This window comes from Schistocerca nitens, chromosome 2, assembly GCF_023898315.1.
Source record: "Schistocerca nitens isolate TAMUIC-IGC-003100 chromosome 2, iqSchNite1.1, whole genome shotgun sequence".
Lineage (NCBI taxonomy): Eukaryota > Metazoa > Arthropoda > Insecta > Orthoptera > Acrididae > Schistocerca > Schistocerca nitens.
This window is the reverse complement of record NC_064615.1, coordinates 822655107-822673627: the sequence shown is the minus strand read 5'-3', so window position 1 is coordinate 822673627 and position 18521 is coordinate 822655107. Positions and strand designations below refer to the sequence as shown.

Here is an 18521-nt window from a genome sequence, read left to right as displayed (position 1 = left end):
TGTTCTAGCTGGAGACTCCGTATTCTGAGTTGATTCTTGGGTTTTCTTCATTCAGAAGTTTTTCAAAGTATTTTCTCCCATGAAGTTTCCTGATTGATTAAAACTGTGTGCCCGATCGATACTCGAACTGGGGACCTTTGCATTTAGCGGGCAAGAGCTCTACCAAGTGAGCTACTCATGCACGACTAACGACCTGTCCTCGCAGCTTTACTGTCGTCAGTACTCCGTCTGCTAATTTCCAAATGTCAGAGAAGCTCTCATGCGAAACCTCCAAAACTAGCACTCCTGGAAGAATATTGAGGAGACATGGCTTAGCTAGAGTCTGGGGGATGTTTCCCCAGTGAAATTTAGCCGGCCACTGTGGCCGAGCAGTTCTAGGCACTTAAGTCCGGAACCGCGCTGCTGCTGCGGTCGCAGGTTCGAATCCTGCCTCGGGCATGGATGAATTAGTTAGGTTTAAGTAGTTTTAAGTCTAGGGGACTGATGAAAGCACTCCATCTTCAGGCCACGAGTGGCCCAGCGGGAGCATCCGACCGCCGTGTCATCCTCAGTGGAGGATGCGGATAGGAGGGGCGTGGGGTCAGCACACCGCTCTCCCGGTCGTTATGATGGTATTCTTGACCGAAGCCGCTACTGTTTGGCCGAGTAGCTCCACATTTGGTATCACGAGGCTGAGTGCACCCTGAAAAATGGCAACGGCGCATGGCAGCCTGGATGGTCACCCATCCAAGTGCCGACCACGCCCGACAGCGCTTAACTTCGGTGATCTCACGGGAACCGGTGTATCCACTGCGGCAAGGCCGTTGCCCAGGAGACTGATGACCTCAGATGTTAAGTCCCATAGTGCTTAGAGACAGCCCAATGAAATTTTCACTCTGCTGTGGAGTGTGCGCTGATAAGAAACCTTCTGAAACATTCTGGAAAAAACATGAAACGTAGTCGCAGTTGCGAATAAGGACCAATCAGCTGTATAATGGAATGACAATGAAAGTTTTTGCCAGACTTTGAATCGAACCCGGATTTCCCGCTTATCGCAAGCGGTCGACATACTATTTGGCTAGCTGAGAACGACTCACGAAAGATACATTGTTCCGTATGTCGTCAACCAAGTGTCTGCAATCTTGACATTTCATTTATTTCACAAGGGCTGTAGACGCCTCAGTGCTTGTTCTTTCCAAATGTCACAGAAGATCTCCTGCGAAACCTCCAAGACTAGCGCTCCTGGAGGAAAGGATATTATGAAGACGGCTTAGCCACAGTATGGGGAACTTCGTGTCTTAATTCGGAATAACGTAGGCATTGCGGAATCGTATTCTGGAAACATACTCCAGTGCGTGGCTAAGCCATGTCTCCGCTAGTCTTGCAAGGCTCGCAGAAGAGCTTCAGTGAATTTCAGAAAGTAGGAGACGAGTTACTGGTGGAAGTAAGGCTGTGAGGACGGATTGTGAGTTGCGCTTTGGTAGCTCAGTCAGTAGAGCACTTGCCCGCGAAAGGCAAATGCCCCGAGTTCGTGTTTCGGTCCGACACACAGTTTTCATATCAGCGCACACTCCGCTGCAGAGTGCAAATTTCATTCTATTTTTTCCATCGTTCTAAAATCGTACCATCTTCGAGTGTGAATGCCGTTTCATTCTTTACTTGAGTAATGTAGGTGAAATACTCGGCTGCCTTGTCTCTGGCCTTAGCCACTATTAAAGGTTTGTTGATCCCTCTTTTTATCTACAGTTTATCATAGACTTCTTTCCACGCTGCCACTACCGCTTTTCACTAAGGTTTCGTATTAGTGTTAACCAAGTCTTCTGGTTGGCCTCTAGTTTTCTGGATGCAACTTTTGGCCACTGATGGGATGTGTTAGCTATTATACTAATGGACGGTTGGAGAGACGCTCGCCTCTACTGTGGCAGCCGTGCGCTCTGGATGCAAGCGGTATTAAGCGTTGCGGTCGCACTGCCATTGCCGGAGAGGTCGCTGAGCCTCGCTCCCCGGTTCTGCAGCGGGGCTGAAATTGCGTTTTGGGTGCGTGAGCGGCGACTGCAAATGCCGCACCAGCGGGCCAGTTGCTGGGGATTAGCGGCGGCTGCGTCCGCCCCGCCTACGGTCCGTAAACAGCGCGCTCTGCTGCTGCCGACACTCTCCGTTACACTGCATCGAGGCTGACAGCTGCGTGCGGCTTTGTTGTGGTCAGCCACGGCTCAGATCCATTCACGGCTTCACGGCCCCGAGTAAGCGCAGTTCATCTTCGTTACAAAGGCTAAATACACTGCCGGGGGTCTATACAGAAAAGAAAGGGGATCCAGCTCTAGAATCAGAATTTGGAAGTCTTAAGCTCGAATAAGGCACAAGGCGTAGATAACATTTCATCAGAAATTCGGGAATCATTTGGGGAAATGGCAACAAAACGATTATTCACGTTGGTGTGTAAAATGTGTGAGTCTGGCAATGTACTACGATCTGACTTTCGAAAAAATGTCATCCACAAAATTTTGAAGACTGCAAGAGACGACAAGTGCGAGAATTTTCGCGCAGTCAACAGCTCATACATACAAGGTGCTAACAGGAGTAATAAACAGAATTTTTGGAAAATAAAATTGATGATCTGTTAGGTGGTAAGTTTGGCTTTAGGAAAGGTAAATGCACTAGAGAGACAGTTCTGACGTTGCGGTTAAAGCGGTTAATAATGGAAGCAAGACCGAAGAAGAATTGAGACACTTCGATCGGACTTGTCGACATGGAAAAAGCACTCGGCAGTACAAATGGTGGAAGATGTTCGAAATTCTGAGTAAAATAGGCGTAAGCTGTAGGGAAAGTCGGAAAATACACAGTATGTACAAGAACCAAGAGGGAACAATAAGACTGGAAGGTCATGAACGAATGTTCGGATTAAGAAAAACGTCACACAGGGATGTAGTAGAGACGTAACACATGGACGAGTAAATGCAATACTAACATTGTTTTCTCGATTCCGGCACTTTTAAAATCCAACAGTACGTTTACTCCTAGGTACATGACCACGTGGTACGATGGGACATGTTTTCACATTTGGAAAAACCTTACTTTTCGGGAGTAATTTTTGTGACGTCAGAGAAAGACTGCAATGAATGCCATCATTAAAATGGAATAATAAAATATATTAAACTTCTGAGATATGTCTGGCAGGAAGCGAAATCATGAAAAGAGTTCCGAGATACAATACTCAGCACTGATTTCCTTCTACGTGATGAACTGCGGCAAAAAATTATGGCATACGACGATAATGAGTCGAAATATACAAAATATGTTAAGACAATTTTCCTAACAAAAGTAGCAATAGCAAGAAGAGATTTGTCTAACGCGATGTAAGTGACAATAATATTAACTCATCACACTAATTCCGAGACTTTCTTGTATTTAAAACTGGATTAAATAGGATGGCTGAAGAACATACCAGAAGAAGATTGACACAAGAGAAGAAAACTTTTATGGAAGAAAGAACTCTATTGGAGAAAAAAAAAGCCAGCCCGTGTGGCCGAGCGGTTCTAGGTGCTTCAGTCCGGTACCCCTCTGCTGCTACGGTCGCAGGTTCGAATCCTGCCTCGGGCATGGATATGTGTGATGTCCTTAGGTTAGTTAGGTTTAAGTAGTTCTAAGTCTATGAAACTGATGACCTGAGATGTTAAGTCCCTTAGTGCTCAGAGCCATTTCAACCATGTTTGAAGTAAAAAAAAAAAAAAGTCCAAGTGCTTGTAAGTGTCGTCCTCTGAGGGTTCTGTACAAACTTAATTATACATTTAGCCTCATCTTCCATATCATGAATCGAGAATCTCTAACATTTTTGTCTGTTATTGACAACGATAATAGCAAGATACCTGTCGCGGGAATTCCAAGGGTTTCGAGAATGATTCAATTTCAAGATTGAATTTGAATATCAAATGATTAAAGAAGTATTTTTTGTGTGATATAATTAAATATTAGCAAATTTCGGATCTTCTTTTCCATTTACTTGTATTGTGATCCCTTGCTTCTTGCCATATTTCTGTTTCTAGGTCAACGGGAAGTACCCTATAGGTTTCGATGAGTAAGTTTCCGGTTATCAAAGTATGTGACATAAATAGCCGTATCTTCTGAAACTTCCTGGGACATTAAAACTGTGTGCCGGACGGAGACTCGAACTCGGGACCTTTGCCTTTCTCTGGAAAGTGCTTTTCGACTCTTCAAGTCTCGGTCCGGCACACAGTTTTAATCTGCCAGGAAGTTTCATATCAACGCACAGTCCCCTGCAGAGGGAAAATTTCATTCTGGAATCATCCCCTAGGCTGTGGCTAAGCCATGCCTGCGCAATATATTTTATTCAGAGCTTCTGTGAGGTTTGGATGATGGGAGACGAGGTACTGGAGGAATTAAAGATGTGAAGACTGGTCGTGATTCGTGCTTGGGTAGCTAAATCGGTAGAGTATTTGCCCGCGAAATGCGAAGTTTCAGAGTTCGAGTCTCGGTTCTGCACCCAGTTTTAATCTGCCAGTAAGTTTCATAACTGCGTACACTCCGCTGCAGAGTGAAAATTTCATTCTGTAGCCACATCATTAGATTGCATTGACTTAGAAGCTTAATATTTTTACAATACCAAAGAACAATAGGCGTTAGTATGTGAGATGGTAAATTTCAACGTGCACGTCTAACAATTCCTGATAAAAAGGGGTTTCGACAGACGGGCGGAGAGACGGATATAAAATGAAAACAATTTTTTTCGTGTGATATTATTACAAATAATTTTCGGATTTTTTCCTTTATTTGTACTGTGAAACCTTGCTTCTTGCCATATTTCGTGTTTCTGTGTCAACGTGAAGTACGCTATAGGTTCGATCAGTGAGTTTGTATCAAAATATGTGACACAAATAGCTGTATCTTTTGATTCCATTGTCTTAGAAGCTTTAATTTTTTGTACCGCCAAGGGACCACAGACCTTAGTATGCGACATAAATGTCAACTTGATACGTCTACCGTTCCTGATAAAAGGGTGATTGCAGACGGACAAACAGACGGTAGAAACTGGGAAATATTATGTGATGAAATTACAAATTAAGAATTTTCAATTTGTTTTTCTTCACTTGTATTGTGTAACCTTGCTTCTTTTCAATGTTACGATTCTTGATCAGCGGGTTTTGGTGAGTGACATTGCGAGAATCAGCATTTGTAACATGAATGGCAGTATCTTTAGACTGCATTGACTTAGAAGCTTTATCTTTTTTTACCGCCAAGGGGCTTAGACCTTAATATGTGACACAAATTTCAACTTAATATATCTATCCCTTCTTGAGAAAAAATGTTTTTAACTGTCGGGTAGACAGGCGACAGACAACAAAGTGATCCTACAAGGGTTCCGTTTTTACAGACTGTGGTACGAAACTCTAAAATAAATCCAGAACTAAAGATGCTCCTGAAAGTATACGTCTTGAGACCACACTGTGTGGAAGTTTATAATGGGCTTCTGCCTCAGCAACTGTAGAAACTTGAAACATTTGAAATACGATGCTCCCGACAAATGTTACAAATTAGTTGAACAGAAGAAGTACGAATTGAAAAATTAAGCACTCTGTAGAAAACACGTGAAGAAACTGAAGGAAGGTAAGAAGGAAAATTAGGGTTTAACGTCCCGCCAACAAGGGCACATTAGGGAAAGGTGGGCATCCAAGGACCCATCTCGGTATTCACCTTGAGCAAGTTAGTGACGTCACGTGGAACTTAAGTCGGGCTGCTTGGACGGGTATCTGAACTGCCGTACCCCAAGATGCGAGTTCAGTGTACTTAACCATAGGGTCATCTCACTCGCTTTACGTGAGGAATGTATGGGTTACTGGGACATCTACGGTCACGAATAGTTAACTAGGAACTGGAGGGCTAGTATATGCAAAATGGGCTACAGAGAGTGTGGCAATGATGCAGATATGAAAATTTTAGCACAAAATAGGAAAAGGTGGACAGCATGAAATCGGCCAAGAGTGATTACGTTAAAGGAGGAGAGTTGCCATTGTAATTGCAAGACTGCAGAGAACAGTACTCTGATAACTCCGGACTAGAATGAAATGTAATTTCTTGGCAATAAATTGCGTAACGTGTCGAAGATGTTTATTGTCCAACAACCAAGGAGGGAATTACATAAGACTGGGAGTTTGCTGTGGGACGGACAGCAAATGCCATTGCTGTGTGGTACTTGGGCCATTGTCGCTCAGCAACTGTGGAATGCTTTTAGACGGAGCTGCGGTGCGTCATTCGCCCAGGTGTGAAGCTGCCGTCATCCGCCCAGCACGCCCGACGTTACCGACGTGTTAACGACACCAAATGCGTGTGCAGGAGACGTTATTCCACAAGGGACGCGACAGTAACTGTTAACGGGAAACAATATTCGAAGCTGAAAAAACGTGACTGAATTTCTATGCTGGGAATTTGTTACTTCAGAACAACGTCGGTTGCGCAGTGGCAACAGCTGAGTTAAAATTCCTGTCCGGCTGTCTTTTTTTTCGTGGCTTTCGTAAGTCAGTTCAGGAATATGTCTTGACAATTCCATCATGGAAGCGAAGCATCTGTTGCCTCAGCTTCTTCAAGTGAGTCCTGTGTGAATAACGACCCCAGTGCTGATGGGACCTTAGATTGTGACTTTCCTTCCTTCACGTTATTTCAGCACCTCACCTGTACTCGTACACTGAGGTAATACCTCACGAAGTTATGTAGCAGATATCGTTCCTCCTGCGGCAAATGGCTTACCACATGTGTCACCAATGAACAGATACCACATGTTTACTGCGTAAATGACACGTCTTCGAACACTTAGCCGTGAATGCACGCTGTAGAAAGTAACAGGCTGTAAAGAAACTTAATACGTACTACGTTCTACTGAGTTTCTTAGAATGGTGTTACTGTGGTTATGGAATAGCGTACGATGTTTACCTGAAAGTACACAGTGCGATTCCAAATCTTACGCTGTGTGCTGTAGCAGTTGAAACAATGGAATGGAAGGAATTTTTACAAACCTACAATTTTAAAATAGAGAATCCTGGTCTGGGTAATACTAAATATGAGCGAAAATTTCAAATTTACTGTTGCTCTACTGACGATGGTGCACGACCCAGTCACACTGAGGTGACTACCCCCGGGGTGTTTGACGTCAACTTTCGATAACCTCTTACAGAGAGCAGTTGGTAGCCCTAGCAGTGGACGGGTGACGCGGTAAACAGTGCAGTCGTTGTCCTTTTGTAGAAACGGATAGATTTATCTTGGCTTTCGGGCAAAGGGTGGAAGCATTTTCGAAAAATTGGAAATTTGTGGTTCAAATGGCTCTGAGCACTATGGGACTTAACATCTGAGGTCATCAGTCCCCTAGAACTTAGAACTACTTAAACCTAACTATCCTAAGTACATCACATACATCCATGCCCGAGGCAGGATTTGAACCTCGACCGTAGCAGTCGCGCGGTTCCGACTGAACCGCCTAGAACCGCTCGGCCACAGCGGCCTACTGGAAATTTGTGTTAAGTTTTATTGGACCAAACTGCTGAGGTCAAGTTAAACTGACTTACGTTAAGGACAACACACACACCCATGCCCAAGGGAGGACTCGAACCTCCGACGGGGGAAGCCGCACGAACCGTAGCAAGGCACCTTAGACCAAGATTTTTCGAAACGGCTAAGTTTTTGAACTGTTCACATACCGCTGTGGTTAAGGTATACGGGGCATGCTAAAATTTTGCTATTTAATACTAGCGCAGAGGCGACTGTGGTGCACCACGAGCCTTAGATGACAGAGTTGAACGACAGCTGCGGAGATGTGCACGGGCGAATAGGCGTGCAACTGTTGAGCAACTGGCCGCTCAGATGAACCAAGGGGCTACCAACAGTGTGTCTTCAACAACCGTTCCGCGAACTTTGATGCGTATGGGATTCCGCAGTAGGCGCCTGGTTCAAGCAACCATGCTGACTGCAGTTCATCAGCGACGAAGGCTGGAATCTGCACGTCAGTACTGCAACTGGACGCCCACTGAGTGGCAACAGGTGACTTTTTCAGATAAATCAGGTTTGGTGCTTCATGTGATAGGTGGTTGTTTGGGTGTGCTGCATGAAACTCTTGAAAGCAAAGAACCTGAATGTGATGTGGTTTGGGGAATGTTTTTATGGCATTTCGCGGGTGATCTAGTCGTTCTGGAAGGCACAAAGGATCAACACAATTATTCATCTGTTATTGGGACCATGTCCACCCCTACGTGCGGTTTTGTCTTCTCCTGGGCACGATGTCAAATAAGACACCGCAAAGTGCCTCAATGTTCGCCTCGTACGCTCATGGTTCGAAGAGCACCAGAATGAGTTTACCACACTCCTTTGGCCACCAAATTCCCCGGATTTAAATCCAATCGAAAATTTTGGGGTCACCTCGATGGGTCCTCAACCAAGATACCTAGCGCCACTGGCCACGGCGTTGGAGTCGCAATGGCTCCATGTCCCTGTAGGTACCTTCCAGAACCTGACTGACTCCCTTCATGCACTTCCACACGGCAGAAAGTGGTTATTCTGGTTTCTGACACGTGGTCACATTCATGTGACTGGAACGTGTATAAACTGAAGTATACATACATTCGCAATAATTTTATCTTCACAGTTTCATAGGTTCCTAGATCTACAACACTCATTCAAAGTTCAAAATATTCTGAGTTGTTCAAAATGGCTCAAATGGCTCTGAGCACTATGGGACTTAACATCTGAGGTCATCAGTTTAAGTAGAACATAACTAACCGAAGGACATCACACACACCCATGCCCGAGGCAGGATTCGAACCTGCGACCGTAGTGGTCGCGCGATTCCAGACTGAAGCTCCTAGAACCGCTCGACCACACCGGCCGGCTTCTGAGTTGTATTCCTCTTCGAATTTCTCCAGTGCTCATCGTTTAGAACGCTCTACTGGGATTCCGCTGGTATCCCGAGTTGCCTAGAGACTGACGCAATAGTGGTATTTTTTAAAAACACGTAGTAAGAATACCTACCAGGAAATGTGTTTTTATCTGGCACGAAGTTTCAAATCGGAGTACAATGGTAATTTTCACGAGCCACTGTATGCTAAAAAAAAGAAAGCTCCAGTCAAACCAAATGGTGATAAACCACACTGCACTGCTACTCCTTGTAGGTTCACGTGGTGTTCCACTGTCACGTGAGGATTCTCACTGCCCAGGTACAACTGTGGCGATTAATTGAAGCATTCAACTCAAAAGTGGTCTCATCACTACAAACGGTCTATGAGCAGCTTGCTTGATACCACTCACAAAATTCAACTCTCCTGTCATTATCCTCCTCACTCCGAGGGTGAAGTTATCTAGGAATAAAACTTTTCCGTTGGACACGTTTCAAAATGGGACGGACGCTTGCGTTTGGAACTCATTTCTCACGAACCACTTGCCGCACAAACTTTCCAGGAGACTTCTCTTTCACTTGTGGGGCCTGTAGATGATCGTGGTCTTAATTATTTTCAGCCATAATGGCTATGTTTGTGCACCGTGACTGTGTGGGATAATTATTTATTTCAAGTTTCTGCTACCAGTCACTTTTTATTTTATGCTTAATCTAACATAATGTAAAGCGTTTCGAACGTGTTCTGTTCATCTTCAGGCGTTTATACATACATACATATAGAGAAATGTTACTTAAAAATAAACAGTCTTAAACTAGATTAATCTAGATCTCTTTGTCCATTGTTTTTTACTGTAGCTACTGGTGTGGCATTTGGGGGGGAAGGAGGGGGGCAGTGTATGGCTAGCAATCGAAATCAGTGATGTCTTCTGCTGGTTTTCTTCTTTGTGGTTGGCTATGTATATCACAGAATGCATAGGATGCAGATACATTTGCATCTGTTACCTGTTACGAAACTAGTGTGAAAGGCTTTTATATGACAGTAAGTGATCAACTGTCTTAAACTCCTGTCTTAAAATCTAGTTTAAGACTGTTTATTTTTAAGTAACATTTCTCTATATGTATGTATGTATGTATGTATGTATATATAAACGCCTGAATATGAACAGAACATGTTCGAAACGCGTTGCATTATGTTAGATTAAGGTTAAAATAAAAAGTGACTGGTAGCAGAAACTTGAAATAAATAATGATCGTGGTCTTCCGGAATGGTTCTTGTGGACGTTCTGGACGGTTCCTTCTTCCTCAGACTTACTTCACAGACGACCAATTGTAAGCTGCCTTGGTGCATGTCGTTGAAACTTCATTCTGAACTCTCTCTGCATCTCATTTAAGTTCTGAGTCTTGCAATAGCACTTCAGAACGAACATTCTTTGCTGAAGGTTAAGCTTGCCTTCAGCCAGTTTTGAAGCCGTCACCCCTGACAAAGTAAGAGAAAGTATTGTAGTTATGAGCTGTAAATGAGTGTAAACACCTTTTTGGGACACCCTGTATGTGAAACACCAACCTGTTCTTCATGTGAGAAAAAGTGTAATCATCTTTTAGGGGGGAGTCATCCCGTCGATTTTTTTAGTACAATACCAGAAATTTACGTCTACTGCGAGTCATTACAAAATTATCTACGCCTGATTATAACATGCGGCTAGAAATACAGCCGTCAGCTTCTCTTTGAACCTCTGCTCAGCTAGCTTGACAAATTTTATGTATAGGACCAGATTACAACCAGATTTGCCCTCAATCCAAATCTCACGTCAAGTGACTTTTGCTTGTTTTAGGGGAAGAAGAATAAGGTACGCTGAAAGACGGCTGCACAGCCGGCCATTGTGGCCGAGCGGTTCTAAGCGCTTTACTACGGAACTGCGCGACTGCTACGGTCGCAGGTTCGAATCCTGCCTCGGGCATGGACGTGTGTGATGTTCTTAGGTTAGTTAGGTTTAAGTAGTTCTAAGTTCTAGGGGACTTATGACCTCAGATGTCAAGTCCCATAGTGCTCAGAGCCATTTGAACCATTTTGACTACTGCACGCTACACTTAGCTCCAGAGGCGACTATAATGTATGTGAGAGAGTAGGCGGTTACATCTACTATGGTAGAGAAAATTCTGTGGATATCGGTGCCAACTATACCAAAATTGAATGAAATTAAGTTCTACAAATACATTAACAGAAAAATGTGGTGGTTCATAAGTGTCTGCTGTATTTTGTAAATTTAGTTGTAACGGCCTTAGTTTCTTCTCACGTGCATCCGGAAGCACCAAAAGCAGTAATTTCACGGTTGTTTTCCATTCGCCGTGCACGTTAAATGAGAGCTCTTCCATCTTGAGACTAGTGCCTCATTGCACACTGCCTTTACGCCGGTGCTGGTAGCTTTAATGAGTCGACTGGCGAGCTATTTGCAGCCTGAGTACGTGGTAATCGATACAGCGCCCATTTGCCGCACGCTCGACGCGGAAACCTCATGAATTCGCCCGAGGGAAGCTTGTCATTGGCAGCGGGCGACCACACCATTGTGGGACAGAGCAATGACCCGCAGCCGGAAGGCAAAGTTCGCGCGATGCAATTAGCTAATGAATGCGGCGGAACCTTGCGTAAGTGCCTCCCGTTACGTAAAGTGGAGTCAGCGGTCACTGGCGGTCGCCTCTTACCGTGCTGGTTCCGCCCCTCCCCCCCCCCCCACTCCCCCTCCACACGGCTCTCAGTCGTCTGGGTGTGGTCGCCGGCACACCGGCCACACCAATACAATTGAGTGCCCTGAAGCGTATCGGTTGCTGCACGCTTGTTCCTCTTCCAGTCACAGCAACATGACAATCTTTTTATTTCCTCCGTCTCTGAAGTCTCGTCTACTGTGAACGCGTCAGAAGTGGAATCTACGTCTACAGGATGGGCAAAATAAAACAATCAGGAGAATATTTCACACTGCTTAATATAAGCAACCAAACTCATATCATCCGGACTAGGGCAGATGACGTAAAATAGGTTGCCTATTTTGAGCCTGTTATATTTTCCAGTTTTGTTTTGGCCACTCCATATACAGGGTGTCGGGGCTAGATGTACAGGCAAACAAATCCTTATAACGAAATATAACGACATTTTGTGTTTTGGGGTAAATACACAACCGATAGAGACCCTTCTCAAAATATGATCCTCACCACTTCATAAACAGCGCTGAGTCGCAAGGCGCATGCTCACCAGTGATAGGGCGCACAACGTGTTAGCGACCTATGCAGTTTGGCAGATGCCTTCCAACGTCGTTTCCCAGAAGTACGATTCCCCCTCCCCCCCCCTCCCCCACACACACACTGTCATGGGATATTATTACATTTCTCCTTGACACGATTCCTGGGCATTGGGTCGGAAGGAGGGCTCCCATTGAAACTTCCTGGCAGATTAAAACTGTGTGCCCGACCGAGACTCGAACTCGGGACCTTTGCCTTTCGCGGGCAAGTGCTCTACCATCTGAGCTACCGAAGCACGACTCACACCCGGTCCTCACAGCTTTACTTCTGCCAGTATCTCGTCTCCTCCCATTGCCTTAATGGCTACTGTAATGTAAACAAATATTTTTCTATATCTCTATCCCGAACACCCTGTACATTCATACTTCGCAAAACAGCGTAGCGTATGTGGCGGAGGGTAGTTTGCGTACCACTTTCACTTCCCCCTTTTTCTGTAGCGTATGGTCGACGAGGAGACTGATTGCTGTTAAGCTTTTGTCTGGGCTCGAGTGTAGTTCTGCCTTCGGGATCTATAATCACTAGGAAGCAACGTAGCGGTTTCGGAATTTTAACAGTAAACCTCATCTTAGGGCATAAAGCCTCTGCTGTAGCGTTTGCTTTTGAAAATGTATGAGCATTTCCGTGAACCTTCCGCGCTTATTAATTAAACCTGTGAAGAAATGTGATCCCCTTCTTTGGATCTTCACTACTTCCTGTATCATTCATAGCTGGTCCAGGTTCCAGACTGTCGAACAATATTCACCTTCATGGACGGACTACACTACCTGAGGATTCTGCGAATGAATGTGGCTCTGAACACTATGGGACTTAACATCTATGGTCATCAGTCCCCTAGAACTTAGAACTACTTAAACCTAACTAACCTAAGGACAGCACACAACACCCAATCATCACGAGGCAGAGAAAATCCCTGACCCCGCCGGGAATCGAACCCGGGAACCCGGGCGCGGGAAGCGAGAACGCTACCGCACGACCACGAGCTGCGTACACGAATGAATGTCATTGTGGCACGTGCCTTACCTGGCATCTGCCCTACCCCAGATATCTAAAGCTAAGTGGACGATCAATGAAGAGCCAAGGAAAATTTCCTAGTGGAAACAGCTATCTGAAGACAGCACGGCATTCGTACACGAAGTCAGACAACCATCAAATACAATATTGACTGTGTTATTTGTGCAACATTCGCATCAAGTTTTTTTTTCCAACTCTCGACTTCCTCTCCCAAAGTCGTCAATTATTTGCTGGACATATCAGAATCTCTCTCTTCCCTTACAGGCTTTGCCTTTTATGGCTCCCTATAGTATCCTGCACGTCTTAACAAATGTCCTTTCATCGTCTCTTCTTCCACTCATTGTTTAACACATACTACTTTCTTCACCGATTTCCGAAGAATCTCCTCATTTCTAACGTCGTTAGTCCTTAATTTGCTGTACCTTCCTCTAATATCTCAACTCAAATGTCTTCTTTTCAGGTTTTGCACAGTCCAGGATCCTTTGCCGTGCTCCAGACGTAAATTCTCAAAAAATATATTCCTCAGATTAAGGCCTAAGTTTAATACTGGTAGTCTTATTTTAACGAGAAATGACCCCTTTGTTACTCGGATATCCTCTTCGCTTTGTTCGTTCGATGTTATTTTACTTCCAGCCGGCCGCGGTGGTCTCGCGGTTCTAGGCGCGCAGTCCGGAACCGTGCGACTGCTACGGTCGCAGGTTCGAATCCTGCCTCGGGCATGGATGTGTGTGATGTCCTTAGGTTAGTTAGGTTTAAGTAGTTCTAAGTTCTAGGGGACTTATGACCACAGCAGTTGAGTCCCATAGTGCTCAGAGCCATTTGAACCATTTTATTTTACTTCCAAGATAGCAAAATTCCTTCACTTTTTCAAATACACGGTCCCTAGTTTTGATGTGAAATTTATCGCTTGTTTTGTTTTACTCTTCATTACTTTCATCTTTCTTTGCTTTATTCTCAATCTATATTTTGTGGTCGTCAAAATATTTATTTCATTCAGTGGGTCGTGTCATTTTTCCTCACTTTCTCTGAGAATAGCAATGTTGTTAGTAAATCTTATCATTTATATCCTTTCAGCTTGAATTTTAATCCCACTCTTGAAACTTTCTTTTATTGTTATTGCTTCTGCGAAGAATGGGTTGAATGCTAAAGGAGAAAGACTGCGTCGCTGATGTTTTTAATCTGACCACATATCTGTGTGTATTGCGGTCTTAGTATTCCGTTTTGACTTTTGTACTATTGTAAGTTACCCGTTTGTCCTTGCAGCTTGTACCTATTTTTCTGAGAATATCAAACACTTTGTAACAAATTACGTTGTCGAATAGCTTTTCTAGATGAATAAATTCTATGCAGGTCTCTTAATATTTCTTAAGTCTTGCCCACATTGTCTAGCGCAACGCCAGAACTGCTTGTTTGGTCTTTCCCTTTCGTAAAATCAAACTCATCGCCATCTAACACATACTCAATTTTGTTTTTCATTCATCACTATTTATTTCCATGGTTAATTGCTAAGAAAATTTTGCAATAATTGCACGTTTATCTCCCCTTACTACCATCGTGATTATTGGATAGTGTGTCCGTGGTCTCACTGATTCTACACAATAACTTGAACAGCTGTTAGATTGCCACTACCAGCAACTATTTTAGAAATTACGCGTTCTTCTGCCTTGTTTCATAGCAAATCTTCCAAGGCTCCATTAAAATCTGATTTTGAATCAGCTATTTCTTCCAAATCGACACTATTTGCCTCCCTTTTTGAAAACGTCCTCTACGTGGTCTGCTTCGCATTTAATAGCGGGATTTGACGACTTACCTTTTAGTTCTTTCGAAAGTAGTTCTGAATTTTGTTTAGATTGAATCTGTTCTTCCTCCAATCATTTCGTTTTCGATTTCTTTCCATTTTTCCTGGACCCATTTCGTTTGAGCTTATTGAATTTGATATTTAATTCATTGACAAGGGACTTACGAAGCTATATTCCCTGTTTCTCACAGACAGTTTTTTCCCTTCTTCGCCCATCAAATGATTTTATGCTACCCACGGTTTCTTGGCGATTCCCTTCATTGCACATATATTTGTCTGAACAACTTCTTTCATTACCCTTTTTGGGACGTCAATTACTCTTCAACTGATCTGCCTATTGTATTCGCTACTATAGTCTTACATTCTCAGAGACCTTTAAACGCAATAAATCATTTCTCAGTACTTCAGTATTCCATTCCCGTGCACAGTGATTCTTTCTGTTTCCTTAAACTTCAGTCTACCTGTCATCAACACTGGAATGCGAAATGAGTCTATATTTGCTCTCTGATGTGCCCTAAAACCCACTATTTGATTTTGAAATTTCTGTCTCACTGTGATGTAATCCAACTGGCATTTTCACGTGTTTCCAGGCCTTTTCCAGCCATATCTCCTCCTCCTGTTGTTGTTTAAATGTGTATTTGCTGTTACCACCTCAAATTCATTGCAAAAGTCAGTAAACCTTTCTCCTCTCCCGTTTCTGCTACGAAGCCTGTACCCTCCAGGAGCTCCGTCTACAGATCCTTCCCTCTATACTATATACTCGAATGTACCTATTTTTCTTCAATTAATTAAAAACTTAATGAAATCAGTAACCTCCTAACTGAGGACTGAAGTCTGAAAACCCGTGTATGCCGAGAATTACAGACTGCGTTGCACGGCTCTCTCAGCGTTGCCGAATCCCACGAGAGCCAGCGTTTGGCTGTAGGCTGTGAGAGCCAGCGGCCGCCAGTGGCTGCTCTCACGACAATATCCGCGCCAGCAGCCAGCAGCGCCGCCAGTTTGCAGACTCTAATTGGCGCCACTTCGCGCCAGCAGGCCGCCTGCTCCACACCACGCTCGCCACTGCCTGACCGCCGGCGGACACTCCAGTTTGCACAGCGCCCGCTAATGAATCGTTAATAAATGGGCACACTTATTAGCTCTGGCCCGCAGTCACACCGTGTTTGAGCGAACTGTACGGAGCCAGAACGGAAGTACGTCCCCAAGGCATTCGTCCCTCATTTCCCCTCATCATTTGTCTTTCCCAGCAACCTCCTCATCCTCTCCTGTATCAGCCTCCACCCCTATCTCCCCCCCCCCCCCTCTCTCTCTCTCTCTCTCTCTCTCTCTCTCTCTCTCTCTCCGTACCTACCCCACTCGACACTCCCATGCCTCCTCTGTCCAGCACTCCTCTAACTCTCAACTCTACAGTCTCTTCTTTCTCTCTCTGACACACACACACACACACACACACACACACACACTCACGCTCACTCTCACTCTTCGAACTCACTAAAAAATTACTACCACTATACTAGAACGTAGTGAAAAATGACGGAACCTTATTCACTGCATTTGTGATCATTGTTTACGTAACTGATTTACAATTCATACAGTACAGCAGATGAAACTTCCTGGCAGATTAAAACTGTGTGCTGGGCCGAGACTCGAGCTCGGGACCTTCGCCTTTCGCGAGCAAGTGCTCTATCGACTGAGCTATCCTTTTTTTTTTACCTTGTGTTAATTTTGTTCGGTACTGTTTGTTGCGTTTGCTCTCGGCGGACGTCACATGACATCCTTTCCAGCTGATCGTTGATTCCTTTACTCGGTTTTGTTACAGAGGGCAAACAGCCCTCTGGCCGAACACGCTGAGCAACCGTGCCGGCATCTATCTGAGCACGACTCACGACCCACACTCACAGCTTTTATTTCCACCCGTACCTCGTCTCCTACCTTCCAAACGTAGGTAGCTCAGTGGGTAGAGCACTTGCCCGCGGAAAGCAAAGGTCCCTAATTCGAGTCTCGGTCCGGCACACAGTTTTAACTTGCCAGGAAATTTCGTATTAGCGCACATTCCGCTTCAGAGTGAAAATATCATTCTGGAGTGCAGTAGCCGTTTAAAAACAGGTGTCAGAACTATTAAAATATAAAACGGAATGAAAAGTCCAATAGTCCGCTGTAGCAGTATTTATTTACGTCGATTATTGACCCACACAACCGGTTTCATAACTTTTAAGTTGCAAAAAAAAAAAAAAAAAAAAAAAAAAAAAAAAAAAAAAAAAAAAAAGAAAAAAAAGTTCAAATGTGTGTGAAATCTTATGGGACTTAAGGTAATCAGTCCCTAAGCTTACACACTACTGGACCTAAATTATCCTAAGGACAAATACACACCCATGCCCGAGGGAGGACTCGAACCTCCGCCGGCATCAGCCGCACAGTCCATGACTGACTAGACCGCTCGGCTAATCCCGCGCGGCTTTTAAGTTGCATCTTCTGGTGTATATAAATGCTGTGTCATATGGTGTAGAGCGTTACAGAATGCCGCAGAGTAACAGTTGACGCGGCTAGGAAAAATTCTCCGCCCTATATTGAAACACCTATTGTACTGTATGAACTCTCAATGAATTATGTAGATTAAAAATTTTAGTTGTGTCTGCCCCATTTTTAAAATTATCTGATCATTGTTTCCTTTTGTCACTAACCCATGAAACCGTTTGAAGTGGGTAGTTAGCAAGATACTTTGTACCGACGCCTTTTAGTGTGATTTGATGATGGTTAAAAGCAGAACGTATGAAGATTTATGGTTTAAGAAAAATAAAACAGTAATTAAGACGGAATATTACGAGAGCTTGTTGAAAAGTGCTGCCTTCGAATTTTTTACGTAAAAACTCTTAAAGTATTTTATATAAAACAAACTTTATTAAGGTTCTACATATTTCTTCATGCCTGCATATTTATTTCTCAACATTGTCACCCTGCATCGAATACATTTCTCCCAACGAGAGACCAAGTTGTTGATATCGTTACAGTAGGTTGTTTGACTCTGTTGACAGAGCCACGATCTCATGTCTCCTTGAAGCGCTTCATCACTATTATAGTGAAGTCCTCGAAGTTCTTTAAGTTCTGGAAGCCGATGAAAATCGGACGGTGCGAAATCGGGACTGTATGGACGACGAACGACGACAGTGAACTCAAGACGTCGGATTGTTGGAGACGTCGCTACACACGTCTGTGGTATGGTATTGTTTTGCTGGAGGAGAGGGTGCTCGATGTGTGGACGAACTCTTCGAATTCGAAACTCGATAACAGTACGCAGTTTCTCATGCGCCGGTACACTTAAGTCACAGATAGCCACTTTAAACGGTTCAATTGGAAGCGCTCTAGAGGGAGAGAGCAGCAAAAGTGTAGACACGAAGAATGAAGACGTAGAATTTTGATAACTTTTGTTTTATTTCACATAAAAAAATCGGAGGCATTACTTTTCAGCACGCCCTCGTATATTAACCTTATTTAATTATACATTAGAACAGACGGTATTCGTTGTGAGGCAGTGCATTAGATCTTGTAGTTGCT

General features: G+C 44.0%; 1 protein-coding gene and 1 pseudogene across 2 annotated transcripts in view; one reads left to right on the top strand and one right to left on the bottom strand.

Annotated features, from left to right (window-relative positions):
- The window catches only part of LOC126237078 (uncharacterized), a 719539-nt gene that overhangs the window by 636896 nt on the left and 64122 nt on the right, over nucleotides 1-18521 (top strand). The window lies entirely within an intron of this gene.
- Nucleotides 691-808, bottom strand: LOC126238406 (5S ribosomal RNA; annotated as a pseudogene).